General features: G+C 42.2%; 1 protein-coding gene across 4 annotated transcripts in view; it reads left to right on the top strand.

Moving 5' to 3' along the window:
* Ddhd1 (DDHD domain containing 1) overlaps positions 1-20,032 on the top strand; it is a 74,613-nt gene that overhangs the window by 13,678 nt on the left and 40,903 nt on the right. The window lies entirely within an intron of this gene.

The raw sequence follows: 20,032 nt of genomic DNA, 5'->3' as shown, positions 1-20,032 counted from the left end.
GTTAAGAGCACCAGCTGCTTTTCCAGAAGACCTGGATTCAATTCCTAACACCCACATGGCAGCTCACACCCACCTATACCTCCAGTTCCAAGGGATCTGATCCCCTTTCTGGCTTCAGTACTGAAGACACAAGTGTAGGTGTAGGCAAAACAGCCATACACTAAAATTAAAAAAATAAAACCCTTTTAAACTTTTAGGTCTTCATATCCTGGTGTTTTAGAACATAAGCCGCTCACACTCCGGTATGAGCTATGGGAATTGTCACACCTATGCATTTTCTAGGGCTCTTTTCTCCCACGTGTGCACAGATCAGTATTCTCTCCTGAGGCCTCTTGAGATCTCCAGCACTGCTTTTCTCTGTAGCCCTCCCTCTGCACCCCAGGATTTTAAGCACAACTCAGCAAAATTGCTGGGGCTTTTGGGATTGACTTCCCCCACATCACGACCTGGAAACTCCCCCGGAACCAGCAGTGGGCAGTGGTAGAACTTGGCCCACGGTTGCTGTCCTCTTCCATCTGTCCATTATTGCTGGAAGCAGAGGTCTTGCTTCCAGATTAACAAGCTGTTTTGTCCTTTCTGTTTAATTTTTAAATTTAATTTTACTTTTTGTCTTTTTGAGACAAGGTTTCTTTTGTGTGGGCCTGGCTTTCCTGGCATTTCTCTGTAGAGCAGGCTGGCCTTAAACTCAGAGATCCACCTGCCTCTGCCTTCCAAGTGCTGGGATTAAAAGTGTGCTCCACCATGCCCAGCTTTCTGTTTAAATTTTTGTTACACTTAATTCTCATTTTGTGTTTGTGCACAAATATGTTTGTGAAGGGGTGTGCATATGGAGGCCAAAGGACAATCTGAGGAAGCCAGTTCTTGCTTCTACCACGTGGGTCCCAGGGATTGAACTCCAGTCCTGAGAAATGGTGGCAGATGCCTTCACCTATTAACCATCTTACAGGCATCTGCTCTTTCCACTTTTTTATTCTTCTTTCTATTTTTCTACATTTATGCGATAGGACGGAGATCTCTTAAATACTTTGTCTTTCTGCAGGAGTGAGTATTAGATTGAGCAGCAGTACCTCTTTAAGTGGGGGACAGATCACGTATCTGCCACATTAGGATGGCTCTGTAGCCATTTTAGGGGCCATAGAGTATAAATGCTCAGTAACTTATATATCAAAACTGTATGTAGTAGCCCTTTTATTGTGATAAAATACCTGTGGGCTAATTTAATCAGTTGCTGCATTTAATTTCCTGTGCCCTCCAGTGGACTAAGTGTTCACGGCACTCTAAGAATTCATATACTGGCCAGGCGGTGGTGGCGCACGCCTTTAATCCCAGCACTCAGAAGGCAGAAGCAGGCGGATCTCTGTGAGATCGAGGCCAGCCTGGTCTACAAGAGCTAGTTCCAGGACAGGAACCAAAAGCTACGGAGAAACCCTGTCTCAAAAATCTAAAAAAGAAAAAAAAAACTCATATACTGGAATCCTAACTTCCTAGGCGGTAGTATTGGTACATGGCGATGGGGGGTGAGGAGATAAGGTCGTGAGGTTAAAAAGTCCTTCTCAATGAGATCTGTGTTTTTATAAAAAGAGCCCAGGAGAGCTTCTTGCCCCATCTGCTGTATGTGAGTGCAGCCAACTGTATCTGTGAAGCAGAAAGTGGGACCTCATCAGACTCTGAGTCTGCCAGTGTCTTCATCTTCAGCTTCCCAGTCTCCAGAACTGAAGGCTGTTGGCGTGTGTACGCTGCCCAGTTGATGGTATTCCACTACACCACTATAAGCTATAGTATACAGTGTTCCACTGCCGCAGTCTAGATGACTGAGACAGTTCTGTTACCTCCCCCACTTTTCTTTGTCTGTTTCCTACAAGTCCATTATAACGAAGGCAGGAAGGACCCGCCTTTTATTGGTATCACCAAGAAATAAGCCAGAATATTAGATTAACTCAGCAGTCTCAGTATGCCTACACTCTCTCATCTTCAAGTCTTAGCCGACTTTGGGTTCCTGGGCTGCCTTCCACACTTGTCCTGGCAGGAGGTAGGTATTCATTTTGGAATTTTGAAATGGTAGAAGAATGGGGTTTTAATTATGCCAGATGGCTGAAGATTCCAGGAAGATATGGTCTGACTTAACTACTCCGTATGGCTTTAGAAACTTCAGAAGATAGCTTATGAATCAAAACAATGTAGTAATGTAGAGAGGGTCTGGAGTGAAGCAAAGTGACATTCTGATACCTGGCCACTCTGTTGTTGCAAGACAGCATCTGTCTTCAGCCCTGCCAAGTGTCTTTAGTGTCCTGCTTTCTGAGCACTGTGAGCTTCTGTGGCAGTATGTCCCAGCACTCTGGATCTGAGCTATAAGAGCCCCTTTTCTTTCTTTCCCTCTTCTGCTCCTTCTGTTGTAAAAAAGACTAGCTTCTCTTGGTTTCTCTTCAGCTCACGGCTCAAGTTAAGATCCCTTTGCACCTCAGTTTAGCAGTGGCATTTGTTGCCTCCTTTGCACTGGGGGCTTTTCTTTCTGTGGTTTCTAAAAGCCTGAATTACTGCAGTTCAACACTTACTGTCTGTTATCTCCAGATAAAAGGAGGGACTCATTACCTCTCTCTGACAAATAACTCCAGAGAGAAATAGATGCTTCGCTTGAGTCTTAAAGGTCCTCATGACAGAAATGACTTTGAAAACTTGGAGTCCTGGGGATGGTGGTGCTTTCAGAAGGGTGGAAGACAACTGGATAGAGACTAGATTGGGGGGAGCTTTTTTCATGCTGAATTTTATCTTGTGAAAATAAAACTTTAGCGGGTGTAAAATGGAGAAGCTGAAATTTGCATTTTAGATTGCCACTCTGGCAGGTTTGTGAAAGCAAAGCATAGATTGGGGAAGGAGCTCAGAATGAGGGGAGTCCCTCGGGTGTTAGCGCTGAGACAGCACTGGGAATGTTGGGGCAGGGCTGTAGGGTGGTAGAATGTGCAGCGGTGTGTTCATCACACATGGGAGGGCGTGTGGACCAGCTTAGGCTCTCTGGTGTTTTCACTTGATGATGAGACTTGAGTACGAAATGGTCCAACCTAGCCCCAGCCTGTGGTGGCCGAGAGAAGGAGTCTAGAGTTCAGTACCAGAGCATGCTGGAATTCGGGGTGCCAGGATCTGTAAACCAGTGGCCTCTGAAATGGGGTATGTTAACACTGCTTTGGGGGGGGTCTATTACAATGGAGATAGATTTTATTTAATTTCTATTTCATCCTTCCAATTTTATACCCTATAATTAATAAAGCATTTTATAACACTAGTATACATGCATAATTTGTAAATATATATGTATGAAAGCATATTAAAAATCTTTTTTTAAAATCTTGGTGAGTAACCAAATGTGGAAATTTCTGGTTTAAACTGGTTGTGAGCCAGTGCTTACTTCTGAGCATTTCTTTCATGTCCTATAACCCAAGCTCTTCTTTAAAGACATATACTGCTGGATGCTATCTCCAGAGATTGTTGTTTAGTAAGGGTTCTGAAAAACCTGTCTTTTAGTTCTAACTCAAGTGACTTCTGATATTTTGGACAGATTTGGAAACCACTGGTTAAAATTACAGAAAACAGCTGGGTGGTGGTGGTACATGCCTTTAATCCCAGCACTTGGGAAACAGAGACAAGTAGATCTCTGTGAGTTCTGGTCTACAGAACAAGTTCCGGGACAGTCTCCAAAGCTACAGAGAATCCCTGCCTTGGAAAAAAAAAATTACAGAAAACAGATTGAATAGAAAGAGAACATGTGTTTAAATGATACTTTACTCATTCTAAAAAGTCCAGCTGTGGTAACGCATACTCTTCTTATTTTAGTCAGCATTGTGTCTGCATGTACAATAACTGTGTTGTAAGTAGAATGCATGTTGTTAGTATAGAATTGATATTCTCCACTACTTTAAAATTGACACTGAAAGCTCAGGTGACTCTTTGAATGTTTTTATTCTATATTCTAGCACAATTTTTCCTTCTATATCTATGTACATTATATCAAACTTATTTTTTATGTTATCTAAGTGCTTGGATATAGAATTTCCCTTAAGCATGTAAAATTCTGCATACATAAATCTACCAAAACAGTGAGCTCGGAGGCTTAGTATATAGTGAGTTATGATATAAAGTCTATTCTCCAGATTCAAGGGGAAGAGATGCTAAGAACATCTAATGTCTGCCATCTACTAATTAAAACGCAAAGAACTATGAGTGCAATATGAATATGAATGCCTGATAAGATGGTATAGTAGAAACTTTAGGGGACTATTTTGGGTTGAATTGTGTCCCCCTACAACCCCACCAGTCTTCAGAATGTATCGGTGAGATTGGTGAAGTGAGAATCGAGCTGATAGGGCAAACTCAATCTGCCCCAGGCAGTTGTAACCTGCACTTACAAAGGAAGGACTGTGTAGACAATGAGACAGTGAGCACCTGACAAGCCAAGCAGAAAGGCCGGTGAATGCATGACGCTTTGTGAGATCTCAAGACGTTAACACCTTATTTGGGGCACCTGACTCCAGTTACAACAAAAGACACTTCCACTGATGCGTGTCTCTAGACTGTTGTATTTGTTAAGGCAGCTCTAACAAGCTGGGTGATAGTGAGGTAGGTGTGTGAGAGAGAAATGTGTGTGTGCAGCGCATCAGCCCTCACGGCTACAGAGTGTTTGGTCTAGGACGTGAGTCAAGGGCATGAGCCGTGGAAGTACCCCCATGATTTTTAATTTGTATGTTAATGCAGTCCTTTTGTTCTACTCCTGCCTTTTGAAATCAGGGGTATATTAAGCTGTTGGAAATTTTCAGTACTCACTAAAATTCCCTCCCGATACTATCCTATGTGTTCCTGAGTTTTTTTTTTTTTTGTTTGTTTGTTTTGTTTTGTTTTTGTTTTTTTGTTTGTTTGTGTCTTTGTATTCTCTACTGTACTTCTAAATTCTCAGGCCTCTACTCTGGAAAAAAAGGTAATCTTGTCGAGGCTGCCCCTTACACATTACCAAAGCTTAAAACACACATTGACCCTCACACACTGATAGTGGGAGACGTCAGTACCCCACTCTCACTAATAGACGGGCCATCCAGACAACAACTAGACGGAGAAGTACTGGAGCTAACAGACCTTATGAATCAAATGAACCTAACAAATATTTACAGAACATTTCCCCCAAACACTAAAGAATATACCTTTTCAACCACACTTTATCATATTCTGTCACATTTCTACACCCATGCACGAGAGTCACTCATACATTTGCGTAAATAGAATACAGCAGAAAACGGACCTTGAAATGATTTTCCATTCAAGAACAACCCACATACTTTTTTGTGTTAAACATCAGGGCTTCTCTCCAGGCCAGCGGTTCTCAAGCTGTGGGTGGGTCCTGACCCATTTAAGGGCCCAATGCCCTCTCACAGGGTTCACCTAAGCCCATCAGAAATACCAGACGTTTATATTACTGTTTGTACCAGTAGCAAAATTGCAGTTATGAAGTAGCAACAAAATACATTTCTTGTTTGTATTTTGAGACAGCCTTTCTCTATGTATCATTGGCTGTCCTAGAACTTACTCAGTAGACCAGGCTGGCCTCGAACTCACAGAGATCTGCCAGGCTCTGCCTCCCAAGTGCTGGGATTAAAGGCGTGCACCACCACACCAGGCAACAAAAATAATTTTATGATTGAGGGTCACCACATGAGGAACTGTATTAAAGGGTTGCAGCATTAGGAAAGTTGAGAACCACTGCCTGTTATTTGGGCAAGTGTTGTGTGATGTCTTACTCCTTTGGCTCTTTTGAGGAGCCATCCACTCAGCTCTCAAATCACACCCAGAGGCTTATTGTTAGTTATGAATGCCCAGCTTTAACTTGGCTTGTTTCTTGCCAGCTTTTCTTAACTTAAATTATTCCAGCTACCTTTTCCTCTGGGCTTTTATCTTTCTCTATTTTTGTGTACCTTTCTTCTTTCTCTGTGGCTTGCTGTGTAGCTGCGTGGCTGGCCCCTGAAATCATCCTCTCCTTGTTCTCTTGCTCCTCTTCTTCCTTATTTCTCCTTCTATTTATTCTCTCTGCCTGCCAGCCCCTATCTATCCTTGCTCCTGCTTCATTATTGGCCGTTCAGCTCTTTATTAGACCATCAGGTGTTTTAGACAGGCAGAGTAACACAACTTCACAGAGCTAAACAAGTGCAATGAACAAAAGCAACACACTTTAAAATAATATTCCCCAACAGGCAAGTGTTATATTTCAGATAATGACTTAGCTTTCTGATGGACAGGTAGCAATGGTAAGTCTTAGTCACATTGTCACAAACAAAGAAGCAGTAATGTCATTCAGATGCATGATATAATATCTACTAACTTACTGTTCTTTGGTCTCCTGTTAAAAGTCCATCATGCGACAGATGTGTCCAGGATTGCCACAGTAACTACTTACCGGGGGGACATTTTCAAACAGCACACGCAGAATGGGTGTCTGTCCACCTCAGATGCTGCAGCTTCTAGTTTGGAAAGCCACTTAAACACATGGGTGTGTGGGTCTCTGAAATCAGTGATATGGCGGTTACCTTGTGACCAGGGGCAGAGGTGCTTTCTTATACAGAGGAAGCACAAGCAAGTGCCATAAAACGCATGTGCCATAGTGAGTATGTGGGACTCAGGCCTCTCCTACAGAGTGGCTCCTGGGGTCAGCAGAACACACCTCTGCCCACTACGCCATCTAGCTATCCCGTGTATTTATCCAGTCCTTTCTTGATAAGCTGTGGTGTTTGTTTGTTTGCTTGCTTTTTAGTTTTTACTCAACAGGCAAAGTACCTGATTTCCCGGAGCATTCTTGTGCTTACTTAGTTTGGGTGGGTCATTCCCCGCCTCACTCACTCCATCGCCTCGACCCGCGTCCCCAGGCATGCACTTACACTCCTAGTGTGTTCTTTCCACTTTGATATCACATGTGTTTCGCTGTCTTCCCACCACCTCCCTCTAAACCTTTCCTCTGTGCCCATGGCCCCTTTCTAGGTTCCTGCTCTCTAACCATGCGCACCCCACACTGTGAAGTCAGGATCCCCCTGTGAGAGAACATGTAGTATCTGCCTTTCTTTGCCTGGTTTACCTTACTTTGTATATTTTCCAGTTCCATCCATTTTCCTGTCAATTTCATAATTTGCTTTACAGCTGATGAAATTGTGTGTATGTACCACATTTTCATTATCCATTTATCTCTTGATGTATATCTAGGCTGATTAAATTTCCTTGCTAATATGAACAGAGCACCAATAAACGTGGCGATGCAGATATCTCTGTAATAGGACATAAAATCCTCTTGAAATATGCCAGGAGTAGTATAGCTAGATCAAATGGCCCTATTTTTAGTTTTTGAAAATCTCTTTCCATAATGGCTGAACCAGTTTACATTCCCACTAAGGTAAGAGTTCCTTTCCCTATATCCTCACCAATATGTGTTTGTTTTTCTTTATGGGTCAGGCTGTGTTTTGCTATGCTTAGCTTTCTATTACAACAGTTTAGCACATTCCTGTAAATACGTTGTAGAAGTACAGTAGTTCCATGGAAATTACCAGTATTTTAGTCTTTGAGAAATATCTGAGCCAGATATGGTTCAACACACCTATATGTAATCCTAGCACTTGGGAGGGGGAGGCAGGAGAATCAGGAGTTCAGTGCCACCTATCTTCAGTTAGATAACAAGTTTGAAGCCATACTGGACGACTATGTAAGATGCTGTCTTTAAAAAAAAAATCTTTTTTGTAATTGTTTTTATTGGGCTATATATTTTTATCGACTCCCCTTCTTCCTCCTTCGCCTTCTGTCCTCCCCACGCCCCCAGTTTACTCAGGAGATCTTGTCTTTTTCTACTCCCCATGTAGATTAGATCCATATATGTCTCTCTTAGGGTTCTCTTTGTTGTCTAAGTTCTCTGGGATTGTGAATTATAGGCTGCTTTCTCTTTGCTTTCTGTCTAAAAGCCACTCATGAGTGAGTACATATTTTGTCTTCCTGGGTCTGGGTTACCTCACTCAATATCATGTTTTCTAGATACATCCATTTGTCTGCAAATTTCAAGATGTCATTGTTTTTTCTGCTGTGTAGTACTCCATTGTGTAAATGTATCACATATTCTTTATCCATTTGTAGGTCAAGGGGCATTTAGGTTGTTTCCAGGTTCTGACTATGACAAACTGCTACTATGAACATAGTTGAGCACATGTCTTTGTGGTATGATTGAGCATCCTTTGGATATATACCCAAAAGTGGCATTGCTGGGTCTTGAGGAAGGTTGTTTCCTAATTTTCTGAGAAGTTGCCATACTAATTTCCAAAGCAGTTGTACCAGTTTGCACTCCCACCAACAATGGAGGAATGTTCCCCTTACCCCACATCCTCTCCAGCCTAAGTTGTCATCAGTGTTTTTTATCTTGGCCATTCTTGGACAGGTGTAAGATGGAATCTCAGAGTTGTCTTATTTGCATTTCTCTTATAGCTAAGGATGTTGAGCATTTCCTTAAGTGTCTTTCAGCCATTTTAGATTCCTCTGTTGAGAGTTCTCTGTTTTAAGTCTGTACCCCATTTTTTTTATTTATTGGATTATGTGCTCTTTTGCTGACCAATTTCTTAAGTTCTTTGTATATTTTGGAGATTAGTCCTCTGTCCTATGTGGGGCTGGTGAAGATCTTTTCCTGTTCTGTAGGCTGCTGTTTTGTCTTGTTGACTGTGTCCTTTGCTTTATAGAAGCTTTTCAGTTTCAGGAGGTTCCATTTATTAATTGTTTCTCTCAATGCCTGTGCTACTGGGCTTATATTTAGGAAGTGGTCTCCTGTACCACTGCGTTCAAGTGTACTTCCCACTTTCTCTTCTGTGAGGTTCATTGTGGTTGGTTTTATGTTGAGGTCTTTGATCCATTTGAACTTGAGTTTTGTGCATGGTGATAGAGCGGGTCTATTTTCATTCTTCTATATGTTGATATCCAGTTATGCCTGCACCATTTGTTAAATATGCTCTTTTCCATTTGATATGTTTTGCTTCTTTGTCAAAAATCAGGAGTTCTTAGGCTTGTGGATTGATAACCGGGTCTTTGATTTGGTTTTATTGAGTATTTTTGCATCAGTGTTAATGAGTGAGATTGATCAGTATTTCTTTTTCTTAGTAACGTCTTTGTATGGTTTGGGTATCAGGGTAATTGTAGTCTCATAAAAAGAGTTTGGCAGTGTTCCTTCTGTTTTGGTTGTGTGGAACAATTTGAGGAGTATTGGCATTAGTTTGAAAATATTGAAGAATTCTGCACTGAAACTATCTGGTCTTGGGCTTTTTATGAGTGGAGACTTTTGATGACTGTTTCTGTTTCTTTTGCAGTTGTAGGTCTATTCAGTTTGCCTATCTGGTCTTGATATAATTTTGGTAAGTGATATTTATCCAGAAAATTGTCCATTTCCTTTAAGTTTTCCAATTTTTTGGAGTACAGGTTTTCGAAGTATGACCTGATGATTCTCTGGATTTTCTCCATGTCTGTTGTTATATATCCCTTTTCATTTCTGATTTTGTTAATTTGGATATTCTCTTTGCCTTTTGGTTAGTTTGGATAAAGGTTTATCTATTTTGTTGAATTTTTCTTTTCTCTAAGAACCAACTCTGTCTCATTGATTCTTTGTATTGTTTTCTTTGTTTCTATTTTGTTGATTTCGGGCTCTCAATTTGATTACTTCCCGCCATCTTAGTTCCCTTGGGTGAGTTTGCTTCTTTTTGTTCTGTAGTTTTCAGGTGTTCTGTTAAATCACTAGTGTGAAATTTTTCCAGCTTCTTTATGTAGGCATTTAGTGCTGTGAACTTCCTCTTAACACTGCTTTCATTGTGTCCCATAAATTTGGGTATGTTGTGTGGTCATTTTTATTGAATTTTAGGAAGCCTTCAATCTCTTCCTTTATTTCTTCCTTGACCCATTGATGGTTCAGGTGAGCTTTGTTTAATTTCCATGTGTTTGTGGGCTTTCTGGAATTGGTGTTGCTATTGCATTCTAATTTTAAGTTATGGTGAGCTGATAAGATACAGGAAGTTCTTCCAATTTTTTTGTATCTTTTGAGGTTTGCTTTGTTACCAAGAATGTAGTCAATTTTGAGAAGGTTCTGTGAAGTGCTGAGAAGAAGGTATATTCTTTTCTGTTTGGATGTAATGTTCTATAGATGTCTGTCAAGTCCATTTGAGTCATAACATCTGTTAGTTCCCTTATTTCTCTCTTAAGTTTCTGTCTGGTAGACCTGTTCAGTGGTGAGAGTGGGGTGTTGAAGTCTCCCACTATTAGTGTGTGGGGTTTAATGTGTGATTCGAGCTTTAGTAGTGTTTCTTTTACATATGTGGTACCCTTGTACTTTGGGGATAGATGGTCAATATTGAGATTTCCTCTTGATGGATTGTTCCTGTGACTAATATGAAATGGTCTTCTTTGTCTCTTTAGTTGATTTTAGTTTGAAGTCTGTTTTGTTAGATATTAAGATAGCTACACCAGCTTGTTTCTTAGGTCCATTTGACTGGAATTTTTTTTCCCCAATCCTTTACTCTGAGGCGATGTCTGTCTTTGAGGTTGAGGTGTGTTTCTTGTATGCAGCAGAAGGATGGATTCTATTTTCATATCTAGGCTGTTAGCCTGATTATTTTTATAGGTGAGTTGAGTCCATTTATATTAAAGGATATTAATCACCAGTGATTGCGAGTTCCTGTTATTTTAGTTTCCATTGTTGGTGATGTTAATTTGTGTGTTTTTCCCATCTTTGGGATTTGCTGTTATGAGACCATCAATTGTCTGTGTTTTTGTTGATGTAGCCAACTTCCTTGGATTGGAGTTTTCCTTCTAGTATTTTGTTTAGGGCTGAGTTTGTGGCGAGGTATTGGTTAAATCTGATTCTGTCATGGAATACCTTGTTTTGTCTCTCTATGGTGTTTGAAAGTTTTCCTGGATATAGCAGTTTTACCTGGCATCCGTGGTCTCTTAATGTCTGCATAATGCTTGACTAGGAACTTCTGGCTTTCATTATTTCCATTGAGAAATCAGGTGTAATTATGATAGGTCTGCCTTTTTCCTTTGCAGCTCTTAATAATTTTTTTATTCTGTATGTTTAGTGTTTTGATTATTATGTGGTGAGGGGCTTTTTATTGCCAGGGCGGGGGAGGGGGAGTCCAGTCTGGTGTTCTGTAAGCTTCTTGTATCTTCATAGGCATATCTTTCTTAGGTTGGGAAAGTTTTCTATGATTTTGTTAAATATATTTTCTGTGCTTTTGAGTTGAACTTTCCTCCTCCCTATTATTCTTAGGTTTGGCCTTTTCATGGTGTCTCATATTTCTTGGATATTTTGCGTTAAGCTTTTGTTAAATTTAATGTTTCTTTGGTTGATGAGTCTATTTCCTCTTTAGTATCTTCAGAGCTTGAGATTCTGTCTTCTGTCTCTTATATTCTGCTTTATGCTTGCATTTGTGGTTCCTGGTTGATTTTCCATTTCCAGAATTCCCTTGGTTTGTGTTTTCCTTATTGTCTCTACTTTGGTTTTCAAGTTTTGGATTGTTTCTTTCATCTGTTTGATTGCTTTTCCTTGGTTTTCTTTAAGGAATTTATTGATTTCTTCCAATTTTTTTTTTTTTGTCTTTTCCTCCATTTCTTTGAGGGAATTTTTTATTTCCTCTTTAAGGGCCTCAGTCACCTAAAGTTATTTTTTACGTCATTTTTTTCTGCTTTAACTTTATTGGTGTATTCAAGTCTTGCTGTTGTAGAGCCACTAGTTTTTACTGGTGTTGTGTTGCTCTTTGTGGTGTTGAGTGTGTTCTTACCTTGTCTACCCATCTTTTCCTCTGATTGCTGTAGTTGGGGCAGTCTGTATCTCTGGTGATCAATCTTCCAGGTGCCAGTGGATCCATGGTTCAGAAGGTTGCTCCTCATGTTGCAGTTGGGGTCTTGATTCCAGTCACCCCAGAGGTCACTTGGCATTACTGGAGGTCACCCCATGCTCCCAGAGGTTACTCTACAACCCCAGAGGTCATTCGGGCCTGGTCCTGTGAAGGTGACTAGCTCAGGCCTGTTCCCTCATACCTGATCCTAGTGAGGCTACTGGGTTGGGCCTGCTCCCATGAAGGGTGCTGGTTTGGGCCTGTTCCCACAGATGTCTCTGGCTTGGGCCTGTTCTTTTGGTAGTCACTCCCTTGTACCTGCTCCTGCAGAGGTCACTGGCTCCAAAGAGAGTTCTTAGTATCTGTATTGTTGACATTTTGAGCCCAATACTTCTTTGCTGGTGGGCATAGAAAGGAAGGAGTTGGGTTGTATATGATTTTTAGAAACATCTTTGGCTCTGCCCGCCAAATTCGTTAGTAGAACATCCTGGAACCAAGTCATTAACAAATGGATCCTTGGAGGACACACAGCCATCCCAAGCTTCAGCAGTTCTTCTAGTGATCCATTCCTCACTTGGTAACTCACAGCATATAACTAGAGAGTAACTGTCTGATGTGTCTACATTATTCGTAACCAGTTTTGTGGTAGAAATAAAAGTCGACCAAGAATGTAGCTGTGGATGTCTAATGTTTGATAATCCCTGACAAATACTTTAAGCATTAAAATAATCCTATTTATGGCTGGTTAGTGTCTCATCTGGTGAAAATGCCTGACACTAAGTTCAATTCCTGGAGCTCCATATGGTGAAAGCAGAGAACTGGCTCTGACCTTGACCAATGGGGATGGATGGATGATGGATGGATGGATGGATGGATGGATGGATGGATGGATGGATGGAAGGAAGGATGGTAATATAGTCCCATGTTTTGAACCAAAGAAACAACAAAAAAGTACAAACTATATTGATATTATATAATTTTTTCATGTTGCGATTGCATTTATGTATAGAAAACTTAGCAGTGTACATTTAACCCAGTTTAGTGGTGAGTTCTTTGGCCTTTGCCTTTTCCAGGTTGGCAATGTGAGCCACAGATTTAGGACCCAAGATGTTACCTCCCCAGTAGCAGTGGATCTCATCGTATCTGTTGCTGTAATTGGTCCTAATAGCTTTCACCAGCTTAGCCAGAGTACCTGTCTTCCAGGTTAACTGTGTGAAGGCAACATTGGTACCTGTCTTCCCATGGACCAGCCACCCCAGCCTGGCCTTTCCCTTGATGATCCATGTCTTCATTAGGGCTTCTGTTGCTGTGAAGAGACACCATGACCACACATGTTTTCTTATAAAGGAAAACATTTAATTGGGGTACTTGCTTACAGTTCAAAGGTTCAGTCCATTATTATTATCATGGTGGGCCATGGTAGCATGCAGGCAGACTTGGTGCTAGAGAATTCTATATCCTGATCCAAAGGGAACAGGAAGTGAACTGAGACACTGGCAGTATCCTGAGCACAGGAAACGTCAAAGCCCACCCCCACAGTGACACACTTCCTCTAACAAGGCCATACCCACTCCAACAAAGCCACTCCCTATTGAGGTTATGGGGGCCAGTTACATTCAAACTACCACAATGCAGTAAGAGCCCTCCGTCTTTCCAACAGGACAGGCAGGACGAGATACCAGCTCCGTGGGGTCTACATCACCGACAGTCACAATCAGCTGAGCCTTGTTGTTCTCCACTAAGGTAGTGAGTGACTGTACTGACACTGCTCGAAGGACAGGTGGTCTCTTAGTTGGGACGGCCCCTCTGCCAGCAGCTTTCTTAACACAGGCCAGCAACCTTTGCTGCTTCTCTTGCTTTGTCTTTGGCCTGTACTTGTGAGCAAGATTAAGCAGCTGTTTGCTGATCTAGGGCCTGAGAGAACTGGTTAATGGCAGGAGGTACTTTGAGAAGCTTACTGAAGATGGCCCTTTGCTGCTGCAGCCTAATGTGACAGAGCCATTTGACAAAGCGTGTGATATAGTGGTGTATTATTTGTGTTTTAATAAATAAAGCATGCCTGAAGAGCAGAGAACAAAGCAGTCATACTAATCAGCCGTACAGGCCAAAGGGTGGTAGCACACACTAATCAGAGCCACCCTGGACTACACAAGATTTAATCTGTCTAAAAGAGAAACAGAACTCAGGCAAAGTTGATCCCAGCCCTGCGGAGGTGGAGACTAGAGCCCGAGAGCTAGGCGGAAGGAGGAATATAAGGGGAAGAGACAGGGACTCTAAGATCGTAGGGTGTGAAGTGCTGGGTATAGAATCTTCAGGAATTGTGGAGACAGAATCTTGTCCATTTTCAATCTAAGGTAGAGGTAAGAGCCAGTGGCTGGCTGCTTTACCTTTCTGATCTGTCTCTGGCTTTTTATTATTTGTGCTACAGTTTGAGTTCTCTTTTGTACTAAAATGTCCTGCCAATACCAAAGTTCTTAGGCGTTTTCTCAAAGGATTCACCACCGTTTTTGGCTTCCCGTTTTTTCATGTTGGCTGGGCTGGGGCCACCTTCTTCCCCTTAGCCTTCTTTCCTTTGGGCATCTTGCTTGGCTGGAGGAGAGAGAAAACTGTGTGTGTGTGTGTGTGTGTGTGTGTGTGTGTGTGTGTGTGTGTTTGGCTAAACTAATCTATAGTACTGTAAATTGGGGTGTGTTTCCCTCAGTGAGGACTGAAGGCTTCTACCTGAGTGGTAGGAGGGAACCTTCTAGAATACCCCTCTGTCTGGGCATTAAATTGTAAATTACTGTGCATGTGATTGTGCATCTTTCTGCATGCCTGCTATGACGGTGCAGCTTTCTGGACGCATGCTATGACGGTGCATCTTTCTGTATGCATGCTATGACGGTGCAGCTTTCTGAACGCATGCTATGACGGTGCATCTTTCTGGACGCATGCTATGACGGTGCAGCTTTCTGGACACATGCTATGACGGTGCAGCTTTCTGGACGCATGCTATGACGGTGCAGCTTTCTGCATGCATGCTATGACGGTGCAGCTTTCTGCATGCATGCTATGATGGTGCGTCTTTCTGCATGCATGATATTTTTCAATGAGTAGTTCACCCTCCGAAATTCTCCCATTCTTATCCTTAGAAAGTAGTCTTTCAGGTGTTTGGGTTTTTTTATTTTCTGAGTCAAAGAATGAGTATCAGAAACTAATTTGATTAATGGCACTGCAGCACACACCAGCCAATCAGACAGACTCAGAACTGAGAGGAACCCAATCTGCTACTGGGACAACACTAATGCCTCCCTCAGCAACATTTAGCATGTGCTATTGAAGTAGGGCTTCTTGGTAGTTCCTTTTTCAAACGTCTGAGATGCAGGTGGGCATAGCACTTATATCCCAAGCTCCCAGAGAAGCAAGGAAGGCTAATTTAGACTGTACACAGGATGAACCAGGTGTGTTGGCACAAGCCTGTAACCCCAGCACTTAAAAGATAGAGGCAGGACTATCAGAAATTCAAGGGCATTCTCAGCTACATAATGAATTTTAGACCAGCCTAATATCCTAGAAGCCCCTGTCTCAAAAAGCACCCTCCAAAAAATTTAAAAATAAATGAAAAAAATTATTAGAACAAAAGCAAAGTATATATGAAATGTCATAAAGAAACCATTTACTTTGTATTTGCTTTGTGTGAATAGTTTTGGGTTTTTTTTGTTTTTTGTTTGTTTTGTTTTGTTTTTGAGACAGGGTTTCTCTGTGTAGCCCTGGCTGTCCTGGAACTCGCTCTGTAGACCAGACTGAGCTCAAACTCAGAAATTATCTACTTTCTCCTACCTTCCAAGTGCTAGGATTAAAGTGTACCACCATACCTAGCTTCTAAATATTAATTTAAAGGAATATAGTCAAGATAAACACTGACAGGTGTGTATAACATTAATCCAGTAGAGTCATAGAGAAGGGAAGGGCTCATGAAGAGGAAAAGCTAGAAGTTAACTAGATGAAAACGGGTAAGAACGTTGTATGTCCGTATGTAACATCCCAGGAACAGCATACATAAATTATACTCAGATACACCCTCCCAACACACACACACACACACACAACATAAATGGAAGTGCCCATATGATGTAGAAAGTACAGGAACCATAGGCACTCTCTTCTGCATCCCAAAGCCTACTCAGAAGTTGTATGAATACATACATGAAGTATATGAAGAGGCAGTCAAAGGGAAAGTGATTAGGAACTTAACTGAGAAACAGTACAGAGCCATAAGAGAATTTGAGTATTGAAATAAAACAATTTTGGTCAACTGAAAAAGATGGATTGGGTTTCTGTAGAGAAAGGAGTAGCTGGAGGATTCCATGTGTGCAGGAATACAGGTACTTAATGCACGCACATGCTGACAGCTAAGCATAAGAGGTGTTGAGACTGTTAACGGACTTGACACTAGTCATTCTAGGTTTCAGTAGGGGCCCCTGAAGCTAAACAAACAAGAACCAAGACATCCTGGTGAGTAAGAGGTGATTTAAGGTCAAATGTGGTTTTTTTGTTATGGTCATTGGTGGTGGCTAAGTGGGTCCCTAGCCCTGTGCACACATCCAGAGGCTGTCACTCTCCTTCTTCCTTTGAGATGGCTAGCTGACCAGCAAGCCCCTGGAGTATGCCTGCCCCCCCCCACCCCAGTATTGGGGTTTCTTGCACCTGGAACCACACCTGGCTATTATATGGTTGCTTGTTCATGGAGCTTTCTCCTCAGCCCAACTGGCGCATGATTTTTGAGAGACAGGAAGCACACGTAGCGTTGAGCTGTAGTTGTGAAAGGCATGTAGGAAGAGGCGTCTTGGGTGACCCACCCAAAGCTGGTGCTGTTCCATTCACTGTGCTGAGCATCACAGGTGGAAGGAACAGATTTGTGTGGTATCGTGTTTTGTTTTTCCCAAGAAGTCAATGTGTTGGGTGGTTATTTCATGACTCAACACAACTCAAGAACCTGTGTTTTGGGGAGAGAGGGCTAAGCAGGTGCCTTTCCTCTCTGGAAAGCTGCACCATATAGTTGAAAATAGCTCAAGTGAAGATAGTAGACAGACTTCTGTTGGAATCTTGGTTCTCATGTTACCAGCTCTATGCATTGGGACAGGTGATGTGTTTTCTCTAAGACTCAGCTGTGCTTTGGAAGAAGGAGAAACAATTAAGATTACAGTTAAGATTAAATGAGATAAACTGCTTGATCTGGAAGGTAGTAACAGCTCTCTAAACCTAAATTGCCAGGGAGGGCCACACACACAGAGCTCACACCTTTAGCAAGATAGACAGTAGTACGAATCTTTAATTACTTTTATATAAAGGAAGCAAATTACAGCAGTTACTATCACTGCTGCAAACCCGTGAGTGCACAGAGCGGGCACACAAAGGCCTAAGACACTGAAGAAAGGGGAGGATAAAGTGGTTAGCACAAAGCACAGACAGAATGATCCACAGATCCCAGTGTGGGTAGAAACCCCTCAAAAGAAAATGGAAAGCTGTAGGCAGTGACTGACTGCTGAGAGGGTTGAATCCATCTCCAGCCAAACCCCTGAGAGGTTAGCCAGTCCCAAGTGGTCAGCCCTGAACATCTGTACATACAAGCAACACTAAATGAACTCGCAAATGGTGTGTGTGTGTGTGTGTGTGTGTAACAGTGATAAATGGATCATAAATTTGAGAGGAGTTGAACAGGGAGAGGTGTGGTTGAAATGAAAATGTAATACTCATGTATGAAAATGCCAGACAATAATATAAATAAAAATAAGTTTGACCACTTAAAGCATCAAAGAAAATTATCCATTTAGGGAAAATGTCTGAGCACCAGCTGCTAAATACAAATGCAGGCCTGGCCTGGGCTTAGTACAGAAGAGGAGGAGGAAGCTGAGGATGGCAGGGTGTGCGGGTAGACCATGGGGAAAGGGAAAGGGCAAAGAGAGCCACCTAAGGCATACATTCCAAAACTAAGACAATAGACATGGGAAGAAATGCAGCAAGATTTTATTGAACTTGTGAAAGAAGTTTTTGCTCTTTGATTTTTGTCAGCTTGAACAAACAACCTTATACATATTGGGGAAATGCTTCCATCTGCCTAGGTTGTAGACAAATCTCTAAGGCATTTTCTTTATTAATGATTGATGTGGTTAGGCCCAGTCCACTGTGGGCAGTGCACCAGGTAAGTGCCCCTGGCCTGTTTAAGAAAGCAAGCTGAGCAAGGCAGGAAGCACTGTTACTCCATGGTTTTGTTCCAGTTCCTGCCTTGAATTCCTACCCAGAGTTCCCTTCACAATAAATTGTAAACTGTAAGATGAAATAAACCCTTTCTTCCCCAAGCTGCTTCTGATCATAGTGTTTATCACAGCATAGGAACCTTAAAACAAAGTTGAAGGAAAGATAATATAAGCTGTCCAAGGGAGAATAAATTCAAAACCTAATAAGAGCCTTTGGTGAAAAGGAAAATAATCAAGGGTGTGAAAGTAGGATGCAAAAGCAAGGAAGGGGAACTTTAAAAGTGGCCAACGTAATATAGGCTGGAACATCAACATATGTGTCACTGGAGTCTCCCAAGGTGATGCACAGAGTCTCCAACTGTGCAGTAAAGCGGCTCAGCTACCATGGAAGAGCCAGAATAGCTCTGAGTCAGCATGCTGGGTGATGTTAGACTTTAAAGATAGTTGTTTCTGTCTGGACCTTTAAGGGGGGCAGAAGTCACTAATAAAGTTAGAGCCGTGTTCAAGATACATGCTGTTATGGTTTAAACCATAAAATAAAATGCTGCGGGTCCCCTAGTGGCTGCAGCAGGCAACAGGTCCCGAGACCACACCGCAGGTCCCCCAGGCAGCAGGCAGCAGGTCCTGAGAGCAGACAGTCTCAGGCAGGGACAGTGCAGTTCCCCAAGTAGCTGCAGTGGGCCACAAGGGGCAGCGAGTCCCAGGCAAGGAGCCACGTGGAGGGTGAGAGACCTCGGTGGGGCAGTCAGTCCCATGAGGAGAGACAGACAGATGGGCACACCATAAGACCACACCGCAGGTCTCCAAAGGAAGGGAGCAAGACAGAGACGTGGATAGGCATGCCCATGCAGAGTGAAGTTGGATATTTATTTGGTGGGTTATGGAGGGGAAAGGGAGCAGAGAGAGAGAGAGAGAGAAACAAGGGGAAAGGGGAGAAGGGAAAGACAGAAGCTACCTCTGAGAAAGAGGGGAGGGGAGGAGAAGGGGAAAGGAGTTGGAAAAGGAAGGGACTCAGGCTGGAAGCTGAAGATCAGCTTGCCTTGGAGGATGGGGGAGGGAGTGGGCATGGCTTGTCTCTTAAAGGGACAGAGCAGACCATTACACATGCAGTTCAGCAGCACTTTCAGAGCCTGAGCTGGCTAACCTGCCCTTCCGACATGTGGACAGATTGGAAGGTGCATAGCACACAATTCTATTTTAATGTATATCCATGAATAAAACGTAAGTTTCCAACACTTTTATTCCAGACAAAGAGAAAATAATAGTAACCAAAATGTATGTAGAAAGTGGGACTCATAAATACTATTTAAAATAGACTGACCACGTGGTAAAAATTTTAAGTAAGCAAAAAAGATTTACAATAATATACACACAGGTAACTACTTGAATGAGAAACATGCTTTCCTAGTCTTCCTAATTCGGAGAGTGGAAATACTATGCAAGGAAAGTTTGAAGAATAAAGATGCTAATTACAGAAGAACAAAAAGTTGAGTTTGGATATATTAATCATATTAGTGGACATTGTCTTATTCAAAAGAAAACTTCACACAACTTTTTCTGCAAAACCTAGTTCAGTCTATTTGAGGCATATGTAGAACACAGTGATTCAAAAGATGTGCAACCCCCCCACACTGAGACAATGGGGCTGTTCTATCGGGAACTCACCAAGGCCAGCTGGCCTGGGTCTGAAAAAGCATGGGATAAAACCTGACTCGCTGAACATAGCAGACAATGAGGACTACTGAGACCTCAAGAACAATGGCAATGGGTTTTGATCCTACTGCACGTACTGGCTTTGTGGGAGCCTAGGCAGTTTGGATGCTCACCTTACTAGACCTGGATGGAGGTGGGTGGTCCTTGGACTTCCCACAGGGCAGGGAACCCTGATTGCTCTTTGGGCTGACAAGGGAGGGGGACTTGATT

This window comes from Alexandromys fortis, unplaced genomic scaffold (genome assembly GCF_014885135.2).
Source record: "Alexandromys fortis isolate MF-2015 unplaced genomic scaffold, M_Fortis_MF-2015_v1.1 scaffold_130, whole genome shotgun sequence".
NCBI classification, from domain to species: domain Eukaryota; kingdom Metazoa; phylum Chordata; class Mammalia; order Rodentia; family Cricetidae; genus Alexandromys; species Alexandromys fortis.
This window is presented reverse-complemented; position numbering and strand designations above follow the sequence as displayed.